This window comes from Uloborus diversus, chromosome 7 (genome assembly GCF_026930045.1).
Source record: "Uloborus diversus isolate 005 chromosome 7, Udiv.v.3.1, whole genome shotgun sequence".
In the NCBI taxonomy this organism is placed as follows: Eukaryota; Metazoa; Arthropoda; class Arachnida; order Araneae; family Uloboridae; genus Uloborus; species Uloborus diversus.
The window spans coordinates 91,653,843-91,664,297 of record NC_072737.1 but is presented as its reverse complement, the minus strand read 5'-3'; the positions used below and the strand labels follow the sequence as shown (position 1 = coordinate 91,664,297).

The 10,455-nt window shown below is 33.1% G+C and overlaps 1 long non-coding RNA gene across 1 annotated transcript; it reads left to right on the top strand.

Moving 5' to 3' along the window:
- Window positions 1–155: 155 nt before the first annotated feature.
- LOC129226486 (uncharacterized) lies at window positions 156–8,711 on the top strand. Its single transcript, XR_008580788.1, has 2 exons — window positions 156–307; window positions 8,541–8,711. It is a non-coding gene; the product is annotated as an uncharacterized LOC129226486 (long non-coding RNA).
- The last annotated feature ends 1,744 nt before the right edge of the window (window positions 8,712–10,455 follow it).

Sequence of the window (10,455 nt, the reverse complement as noted above, 5' to 3'; positions counted from 1 at the left end):
CAGCTCCGACTCTTACCCGAAAATCAGTCTGATTCCGCATCTCTGTTAATAACTATAACTTCAACAAAATTCTCCAAAAAATTTGAATTGAGTCAATGTACATAAATTTGATAAAGCTGTCACTCAATATATTTTTATCCACTTTCCAGAAATGCGTTGAATCTGGCCACGAGTGTCTTATTCGGGCAGATGGCTACTATGTTGAGACTGTTGCATGTATCCTGTTTGGATTCCTGTGGCTGCGCTGGGGACGGGGTGCTGTCAGGAGGTTGCAGAACCTGCCGCCCTCTGCATGGAAGTGCCCCAGGTAGGGATTTTTATTTTGGTAAGTTCTGGCAATCACCCAGAGACTAGTTATTTGAAAAACTTAACAATCTGTATGTGTATTGCATGGCTGCTAAGAAGCTGTCCATAAATGAGGTAGTGATAAGCAAAGGGATGTAAGTGGCAAAATTAAAAATTTGGAGATAACCAGTACAAATGGTAGGTGAACCTCTCCTCTGACTTGTTGCAAGAGATTGTACTATTAGCCCTGGTAGGTGCTGTTTATACAGCATGATTTGGAAAAACTTTTCAATGAAAGCTTACCTTGGATCTGATCTTTAATTGCGTTTTACTGAAAACTTGAAAATGTCCACTTACATCCCTTTGCGTCTCACTGCCTCAAATGATGCCATGCTTTTAAAACACTTTTGATCTCCTCCTCTTGTTGTAACAAAGTGTCACACTTCATCTTTCCCCCTCTTCTTCCCCTCACATGTCACACTAGTTTTAGTGAAGATGTTACAAAAACGTGACTTCACACTTCTTGTTACCCCTCCCTTCTTATCAGAATTTCACTACCCGTTACATCACTTGTGGACCACTCCTACATGTTGTTTTAAAAAACATGATGTCACTCTTCTTGTTACCCCTTCCACCTCCTTGTAACATTATTTGAGCCAGTAAGAAGCAAAGGAATGAAAAGTGAGCGTTTTCAAGTTTTGATTAAAATGTGTTAAATGTTCTGATCCTGGATACGCTTTCATGGAAAAGTTTTCCGAAATCATGCTATATAGCAGGGCTCTCCAATCTATGGCCTGCGAGCCAGATCCGGCCCACGAACAGATCTTGTCCGGCCCGCAGGAAGCTTACAAACTATTTTTTTTTTCAGAACAGAGACAGCCTTGTTGGAAATATAATTGAAATATTATTTTTAAATAAAAATAATTATTTAAAATCTGTATACCATTGATTTAAATCATTTTTTAATCCTTGTTTACCTATAACTACGAGTGCAGAACCAACCCATCTCTCTTTTTGCTCTTTCGGAGAACAAATCTCTTTTTCTCCAGGCCACATCCTCCCGTTAGTCCCCTGGCATTTCCTGACCCCAGGGAGAACATGTTCTCACTCCTGCATTCACATGTTTCATTAGTGGTCAGCTCAGCCTGAGTGGGAGGCCAGTGGCGGATCCAGCCGATTGTTTTGGGAGGGGCCATCCGAAATTTTTAAACAAACTCCCCAGGGCCGAATTGAGCTCCATTGTGCCACTAGGCAAATTTGAAATCTGCCCCCCCCCCCTAAAAGAAACAAAATTTCCTTGACTCAAAAAAACGTAAAAAAAATGTTCCCCACATTCAAACTGTCAAACTTATGAAGAAATGAACGCGTTTCACATTCTGAGGCGTCACGATGAAATGATCACAGTGTTCTCCCAAAAAATTTTTTATTGGGCAAATTTTGCGGACGATTCGGCAATTACCATGATTAAAAAATATTTGACTTTTATAAGATGTGTGAAAGTAATCATTATTAAATTACAAGAAAAAATAGTCTCTGTGGAAAATGAAAGAATGCTAATATTTTACTTTCAAGAAACAATTTAATTTAAAAAATGTGTTTTATAATAGCAAATTTGCCGCCCTAGGCAGCTGCCTACTCTTCCTATTGGGAAATTGGGCCCTGATAACTCCCCAAAAATTTTATTAAAATGAAGTTTTAAAAACTCTATTTTCGGGGTATCGAGACATTAGGTGAGGGGGTGGATTTAGGAATCTCCCTCAAAAATGTTTCAAAATTTAAATTTCTGAGTAGTTTTTGAAAATTAGGAAACTAAAAACGCATTTTGTCTTTTTGATGATGTACGGAGAAAGGTCAGGTTTCGGGCGCTTGCCCCAAAATACTACTTTTTGAAAATAAAGCTTAAGAACCAAAATATTCTGTCATTATACATTGAGAAGTTAGAAGAGGAGGGGTGCTCTTCAGCTGTCCAGCCTAAAAATGCACCGTTCGGTAATGTTTGCTTACATTAAAAGAAGTGTGAAGCTGCTTAGAATCCTTCCTTCCTGGAAATATTTTACCTTTGAGGCTCTAAAAATTCGATTTTTAACTATATTTATACATATTTTAGAAAGGGATGGAAGATTCGTGAGCTCCTCCGAAAACTCCTTTTAAAGCTATCATCACAATATAAACGAGGGAGGGAGGGGGTCCTATCAAAAATCGTTTGTAATTGAAGTCCTAAAAAATTTCATTTAAGTTGCTTTTAAGCAAGTTAAGTGATAAGGGCTGGATAAGCTAGTTTCCGTTGACATTTTTTCCAAATAAAAGACTTAAAATGCAATTTTTGGCTATCTATCAAGGCCTTTGTGAAAGGGCATGGGAAAAGGGGGTTCTCTCCGTAGTTTCGAAATTAAAGTCATAAAAACGAAAATTTAGGCTCTCTTTGGTCTGGTGAAAAATAGGTATACTCTGAGAACAACAGCATTTAGAGATCTAGAAGTGTCTGTATTTGGAATCAAGAAATGATGTAATAAAGGAGACAAATTTTGGAAATAAAAGTTTTGCTTTGAGGATAGGGACATAATTTGTCTCCCAATTAAGGCCTATAATTTTTCAGTAAAACACATATGTTAAATTTTGTTATCTTCTCATAATATTTTTTTCTTTTTTTTTCTTAAAAAAATTCCTACAGTCGCAAGGCTTTGGGAGGGGCCATGGCCCCCATGGCCCCCCTCTAGATCCGCCCCTGTGGGAGGCTGACACCCAGATTTAAATGTTTGTTGCCAAACTTAATACTAGATTCTGAATTTTGCGAAAATACTTGATAACAGAAATCAAAAGTCTCCCACAAATAGCATTTTAAACAGAGCATCAACCATTGTAGATTAATCTCTTCATATTTTTATTTTCATAATATTCATTTATACACATGTGACTTTTTATTAACTAAAATATATGGGAAAGTGGATTCCCAACCCCTTAAGAATTCTATCTAGAAGAGAGGACAATTTTCGCTCAGGTTGGATTTTTTTTTTTGCTAATACCACGAAGCGGTTTGGCTGTTTTTTCTAAATTTTACCTACTTTCATTTTACTGTTCTCTATCAGAAAAAGACTTTAAGAACTTAAAAATTCATGCTAGAGCAATGTTTTTTCTTTCTGCATTCACTTACAAGTGTGAACAGACGTTTTCAAAATTGAGGTATATTAAATCTATGTATAGATCTTCTTCATCAGACAAACATTTAAAATCCCTGTTAATGATTAGAAGTACGAAGTTTGTCCCTGAATAGAGTGAAATTTTAAGTGGTAAACAAATGCAATCTTTTCATTAATCTTTCATCTTTTCAAAAGCTTTACACGTGTTGTGTTCTCATTTATTTCCAAGTTTTTAATCATCATTAATTCAATGAAATAAATTTGTAAGTACATTGCAATAGTTTTGTCTTATATCAATCACTCATTAGCCCCTTTTAAAAAAAAACTTCATTTTATTTTGTGACAAAGAATACTTTTTATTTCAGTTTTCTGAACTATTCTAAATTTTACAAGATTCCCTATCATTTTATTATAAGAGCTTTACGGGAACTCGAAATATAATTTAACTTAGCTAACAGCAAATATGTATAAGGAAATATAACTTAGAAGCAAGCCCAGAAATTTTCGAAAACCACCCCGAGAGCTTAATTGAAAAAATATATAAGTATATATATATATACTTGCGATGCATGGTTGGGGGGGGGGGGGGCGTTAAATGGACCATCTGAGCTAAAATATTATTGGACTAGCCCGCCTCAGCTCCAAAATTTTGCAATGTGACCCGTGTGAGCGAAAAAGGATGGAGACCCCTGCTAGTCAGGGTTTAAGTTGGATTCAAAAGTTTTTAAGCATAAAAACTAAATTTGTGGGAAAAGTTTTAGCAAAATGCTACATATTCTCACATTTTTCTAAATGCCTCAGTGTGTTTCATCCTCCAGTGGAAAATAAATTTCTTATTTCATCTGTGACATCTTTAAAGAAATAAGTACAACAGCTATTTTTTTAACATAAAATAAAAAAAACTATATGTTTGGTTTTTAGAATGTTGCACACCCCTCAACCTAATAATGCAGTTGTTGAGAAGGGCGTAATGCTGAAAGACTAAGTATTGTTGAACTAAATAGTACTTTAAAAATCTTGGCTAAAGATTTATAAAAAGATTTATTTTTTGTTAGAGCAAAAAAGCAAAAATGCTTTGCTTTTTTTTTTTTTTTGCAAGTGTTTTCGCATTTTGCAAAAAATGCTACCGTAGCGGAAACCCTGTTGCTAGTATCAGCTCTTGCTCCAGAACAGAGGAGAAGTTCTTTTACCATTTGTACTGGTTATCTCCAAATTTTTGATTTTGACACTTGCATCCCAATGCCCCTGACTGCCTCATTTTTTGACCAAACTTTTAAGGTCTCTGATGCATCTTGATAAATATTTTGCATGAGCTTTTGTTGCTTTAGAATAGTTTTCCATTTGTAGATGCTTGTTTTAACATTTTAGTCATGCAAGAATGAAAATGGTGGTGTAAAGAGGTAGTCATGTAGAAAATTTTTGGTGAGTTTATTTTGTGCCTACCTGTTGGTATTATTTTTGGATATATCAATAAAAAAACATAGGCAGTGGTTTTTTAATTTTTTGTGTGTACATTTTCTATGTGGAATCATTATATATATCGGTGCAGCATGGTTGATTATAGCTGAACTGCAAAATCACAATAAGTTGAAGCAAAGAAGCAGATATAGTTGTATTCATTTATTTGTTGTTTCACACCAAAAAGAAATGTTACTTGCAACGCTTTTTGCCTATGCTTAAATGGAAAATCGAATTTAAAAAAAAAAAAAAAAATGGAGCCCACAATTTCTAAAAAAAATTCTTTGGCAGAAGCCTTGCTTTTGCAAAAGTTTTAGATTCCTGGTACTAATTTCTGTTACAGTTTAGTTTGTTATTGATAATTAAATTTAAAAAAAGAGTGCAAGTTACCAAGATTTAATGGAATACAAAAGTAATTATACAGTTATGAATTTCAGCCTCATATGTTACATTTGAAAAATGAATTTTATTTGGTATTGAAAAATATCAACTTTTGATTTGAAAGTTTCTGTGTTGTTTTTGAAAAGTTTTATTGAGTGAAATTTTTCTTGAATACATTTATCTCTAGTTGATGACAGGGTTCTTGATAGAGAGAGAGAGAGACCACGAGAATTGTGTACGTTGAAAGAAATCTCACTCCGAAAATATTTTGATGCAAGACTTCCTTGCAGTTTTTTCATTTCTGTTAAATTGAACATTAAGATTTTAAAAAATAATTCCACTCTTTATTTCAGCAGAGGATCAGATTATCACACCCACATTTTTTCTACTAATGAGAGCCCTGGTTGACGATTCCCTAAATTTAATGTTGTTGCGATTTAATTTTTGCTTAAGGTTTGGACCATTTTCCCCTTAATGTTCCAAAATCAAAAAGTAATATTTGACTGAAGATTCCCAATAAGTAAGCACATAAGTCTTGATAAATATGTAGTAATTAAACTTTAAAGTATTCTTTTTTTTATTATCCTTTCATTCTACAGACAAATGCAGAAATCAATCCATAACTTTTAAAATTTGCAAATATTTCGTTGGGATCTGTCATATTTGTTTACACTAATAAACTCCTGAATCATGAATAACCTACCAAAACTGACAGGTTTGACTTGCAGCTGAAAAATCAGCATGTCTTTCACAAGTTTGACTGAATAAATAATTGATAATAAGGTTTCTTGGTGTTACCTATTATTCCCGGGTGAGAGGGGCTACTCATGATTTGTAATGATCATGAGAATGTAAGAGATCCAAAACTGACTTGAGATCCATGGTTAAGCGTTTAAGCAACACATTACCAAGCCTAGAATGCTGGAGAGCCATAGTTTTGGAAGCAAGTTAAAGCATCAAGTTATTTCAGTTCTCTTTGAGATAATGTTCAAAAATAAAAAAGAATTGCCTTAAAAATTTTCACTGCAACTTTTTGACAGATTGTAAGTTCAAATATATTTAAACTAGAGTTTGGAAACTTTCAGATTTTGGCAACAACTAGTTGTTTTTAAAAAATTAAATATTTCAGTTAGAAATTGATTTGCTTCTAAACAACAGTGCCTTTTGTATCCGGTTTTGATTACAGAGTGGAGTGGAGGCACCTATACATCTACTTAAATCACTTTGCAGTCATAAACTTTTTGAGCTTAAATTTTGAATATTTTTTGCTACTTTAATTTTACTATTTGGAGTCTAAAATTTTGTCATACCTAGTTTCATACGTATTAGTGTTGATACTTTATGGGCTACTTACACACTTGACATGGGACTGGTATAGTTTTTCTTTTCCAAAACTTCTATGAAATCTGATAAACCTATTTAAAGTACTGTGTAGTTTTTGATTTAAGAAAAAAAAAAGCCCAGACTTTTGCTTTCATTTAACTTTTTCCAGGGACTCTGAATGTTTCCTAATTTTTCTTAAGATTTTTATTTATGAAACTACATCTAAATATAAGCTTGTGAATAAAATTCAGAACTCATCACTCAATATGGAATAAAAAATATTGTGTAAAAAATAAAATAAGCGTTTAAATTAAAAAAAATATGTCCAAGTTATGTCCTCCCCCCCCCCCCCCCGTTATATCTAATGCTTTCTTCATATTTCTGGGTTCTTGCACTGATGTTTAGTTCATAAAATGACAAACAAAAAATATTTTGGGATCATTATTATATGGAAAATTATAACAGATGATCAACCACACTTTGTCACACTACTAAGAATCATGAAATTAAAAGTACTCCAGTGTTTGAAAAAAAGATTCCAAAGTGTGTGTGTCTTTCTTTCTCTATTGATAGGTCATTTTTGATTTGCCCTTTGAAAGATGTGTAAACAGTTCAACTGTTTGCTCAAGTTTTGCATTTCAGGCTTTAAGGATGAGGTAAGAGTCACAGTACTGAACATTGGAAAAAAAAAAAAGTTGCATAAAAATGTAATATAGTAGATCACCTAATTTTGTTTCTTTACCACTGTGTTTCTCTGTTGTAAGAGCTTGAAGTGTCTTCTGTTTAAAAGTGCTTAATCATTTCATCGTTTGTGTTACAATGTGTGGCTGTAGTAAATAGTTACAAATTGAAACAACATTTAACTAGCAGAAGATATCTCTTTTGTGGGACCTAAAGTTTTATTGATTGTTTTTAATCTAGTGAAACTATGGAAATTACTCAAGTATTTCAAGTCAAATTTTCATTTTAGCATTAGTTAATTGACATTGATACAGTCCGTAAATTCTTTAATGACATTAGATTAGCATTTATTTAGAAAATACAGTGAAATCCTGTTACAACAAATACCAATACAACGAAATATCCGTTTCAACGAAATAAATTTTCTGCCCCAATTTAATTTCCCTTCATGGCTGGAATTCCACTACAAAAAAATTCCCATTACAACAAACAAAATTTGCAGTCACTTGAAGTTCATTGTAACGGGATTTCACTGTATTCATGTACTTAAACTTTTCTGATTATTTTTTTTTAAAGAAAGTCTTAATTTTGCAGTATTGGTTCTAATTTTCTTGTCATAGCTGAGTGTATAATTGCACTAAAATACGAGCGTATCTATCTATGTATGCATGAATGTCATCTTCAAACTACTCAAGAACACAAGAGGACTGATCATTGAACTGGGTATCGATAGATTCGTAATTCTTCAGACATCATGTTTGGCCAGGTTACATTAATCTACGACTTTAATTAGCGAAGATTTCGAATGTCATTCTCAAGGACGTTTAATTTGTTTCAAAAAATTTCCCTTCCTGGGAATTCATTTTTCAATTATGTTTATAAGGTTTGTATTTTGTGCAAAAGCATTTCAATTGAACTATTTTAGTTGCTCATTCTTTTTCTAGTTACAGTATTGCATGAGAATTTATACATGCAATTAAGAACTTATTAAAACTAATTCTGGAAAGAAAAAAAATGTTGGTATAGGATTTTTGCATTGTTACTAAAGGCTGTACAAAATTAACATTCTGCTTCGAATTAATGCCTTAACTCCTCCTTCAAACTGTGTCCCCTTGCCAAATTTCTATGCTGCGACATTTGAAAGAGGAGCTATGACGTCAATCTGAAGTGGAATGATTCCGTACTGTCGGAATAAGATTCTAAATCTTTTTTACATTTATATGCAAACAAGTATGAAGTCTGCCCTAATTTATTTTTCATTTCTTTTGCTGACAGAAATATTGTGGACCAAAGAGTGGAATAGCAAATGTTTGTTGCTTGAAGACCCGGTTGTGGAAAAGCACATTCCTAGGATTTTTAATGGATATCTTTTATACGCACTGTTGACATGTGGGAGTTTAAGAAAATTATTTGTTAACATTATTGAATAAATATCGTTTCTTTTCATGTTTTGATTCTACTTTTTTTACTATTAATTTATGATTTTTTTCCATTGAAAAATGCAGAAAAAAACAAGCGCATTTATTATGTATCGTAATGCAAACTAAAGCTTGGCCACGAAAAGAAGGCGGGTGACCTTAAAGCGAATCATTTGTAATAGGTAGAATCTGCCAGAAAGCACAAAAGAGTAACAGGCATGGTCTCGCTAATCCTATCTATTCCAAAATAATAACCTATTACAAATGATGTTTTTGCTTCAAGGTCATCCGCGTTTTTGTGATCAAGCTGTACCCAGGCAGGAATCACGCTCTGTCGTGGCATATTGCAATTCCGCAACTTTTTCCAAAATCATTCTCGATAAAAATCTTTTTGCACATTGTCCACAATTAGCAGACATATGACATAAAGGTCACAAAGTTTCCCATCTCGAATTTTTCAAATTTACTTAAAAAAGCAACCTGTATAGTGTATAAATGGAATGACTGAAGATAATTTTCAACTATCAACTCATATTTATAAATGAACAGAAGAGTCTAGGAATTTAGCCACAAAGAAACAGGAAGAAAATATCTAGAATAGCATTATTCTCTTGTTTTACTGAAAGCTCAAACAACCTTGGAACTTTGAGCTTATCTTTTTTTTTTCTACATGCACCAAGCAAAACATATTTTTGAATTCAATTAATGTCAAAGTTGTACTAAAACGCATTCTTTGTCAAGAATAACTTTTTTTGAATTAGCTTAAAATAATAGGAATAAAATAGCTGAACAAAAAAAAAAAAAAATCTTATGCGAAAAAAAGCAAGAGAGGGGGGGGGAGGCCTCAACATTTTATGTCTAAAATTTCTCACAGCTAGCTAGACATTGGCATTTTGCGATGATGCAAATACTTGCTCAGATGCAAATTGAGAGGAAGCACCCCATTTTAGTCAGCAACTCAGCTATTTTATTTCTGTTATTTTAAGGTTATTCAAAAATTATGTTATACTTAGCTGTGAGACATCCTCAAGTTGCTGAACACATTTTATATTAAGAGATTATTTTTTAATTTTCAGTTCATATTGCTATAAAAGTGTGTTTTTTTAGTTTTTTAAACTATTTCAATTACACTTTATGACCTTTAAAATTTAACAAATAATAAAAACAAATAGTGCTGCGAGGACAAGTTGTTTTCTCTGCAATGACATTATGCTGGCGATGAAATAACTTTTTCAAAAATTCATGGGTTTTTATTAAGAATTTACATACAAGGGGCTTGGGGACAAGACCCTTATACCCTCAGAAAAGAGGAGAACACTGAAGAATCTCCTAGTTCGAAATACATCATGTTCTACGAAATTTTCCAGGCTGCTTTGTGCTCTAGTAGGAAAGCCAGGTACAAGAGTTTTAGCCAATTAGAGTGAAATGGACATATGAGTAGCTTGTTTTCAACTGTGATGAAATGCGATAGTTTGTAAAAGTTTTTAGGGGTTCTACTTTTTGTTAGTAGTAGGACAGTACAGTATCGTTGCGCATTATTTAGCTTTATTATTCGTTATTATAAACAGTTTTCTACGTTTAAAATGTTTTACACTATCCAAACTGGACTCGCCATATTTTTTTTTTTTTTAATACGAATACAAAACAAAGATAGATAACAAAATGCTTATTAAAAAGTAGACTATCGATAGGTAATGTAATCATCATTCAGAAAATTACCCAAGAATTATGGAAACTTACGTTAACCTAAGCACTGTAGGGTACTAAGCCTA